The following is a 983-nucleotide window of genomic DNA, read 5'->3' as shown; positions in this document are numbered from 1 at the left end:
CACTTTCTTCTTTTTTTCTCTGTGTGTCTTTGTCTCTTTCATCTATGTACTGGTTATGGCATTGAGGAACCACCAAGGCAAATCTCACTCAAGATTTTTAACCTAATTATATCTGCAAAGATCCTTTTTTCCAAATTAGTAACATTTACAAATTTGGGGGATTTAGGACTTGATATATTTGGATTGTGACTTTACACAAACCTACTGTGGAAAAATTGGGAAATAACTAAAAATCTAAAGAAACTGTAATACATCCACAACATAATATAACTCAGAAACCCACTGTTAAAATATGTGTATGTATATGTCTGTATATAGATAGACATATTTGCTTTGTACCTTTTTTTTTTTAACTTAGTTGAATACTTGAATTAATAGGGAGGAAAATGTTTTAAAAATTCACACTATACTGCTTCTCAGCCTTTAGGCTAAGATCGAGTGTAGTATCTGTTCTTGTCGGTTTAATATCCGATACATCCTCTATCCGAGGACAATATGTCAAATGGAGTTTTGGAGCAGGGAGATGGAATAGGAGCATGCTCTATCCACTCCATGCATTGACCTGATATCGCAGTACTCTGGGAATGGTGTACCCCCTTTGGGGGGAAAAAATTCACACCATCCTAATATATACATTTTATTTGATCAAAATCAGAATAGCAATGATATATCCTTTTGGACGGGAGCCTATTGGATGGAAACTTTGCAGATTTTTTCTAAATGTAGTCTAAAAAATTAAATGCAAATAACCAGAGCAATTTGAAAAAGATGATTAGCTGATACTTTCTCTACTAGATATTATACTACATCCTAAAATCAGAATAATTAACAAAATGTTATGCTGGTGCAGGAATGGAGGGATTTATTTAATGTAACCAAATAGGAAATCCAGAAACAGATTATATACATGCACAAACATATCTTTGTCTTCCCTCCTTCTTGAACTCCCCCTACCTTTCTCTCTCTCTCTTACACACACACAA

At 34.0% G+C, this 983-nt stretch overlaps 1 non-coding gene across 1 annotated transcript; it reads left to right on the top strand.

The window, feature by feature from the left end:
- The first annotated feature begins 408 nt into the window (after nt 1-408).
- LOC118923152 (U2 spliceosomal RNA) lies at nt 409-598 on the top strand. Its single transcript, XR_005029080.2, has one exon. It is a non-coding gene; the product is annotated as a U2 spliceosomal RNA (small nuclear RNA).
- Nucleotides 599-983: the final 385 nt, after the last annotated feature.

The sequence above is a fragment of the Manis pentadactyla genome, chromosome 2, assembly GCF_030020395.1.
Source record: "Manis pentadactyla isolate mManPen7 chromosome 2, mManPen7.hap1, whole genome shotgun sequence".
Taxonomy (NCBI): domain Eukaryota; kingdom Metazoa; phylum Chordata; class Mammalia; order Pholidota; family Manidae; genus Manis; species Manis pentadactyla.
The sequence above is the reverse complement of the archived record's forward strand: the minus strand, read 5'-3'. Positions and strand labels throughout refer to the sequence as shown.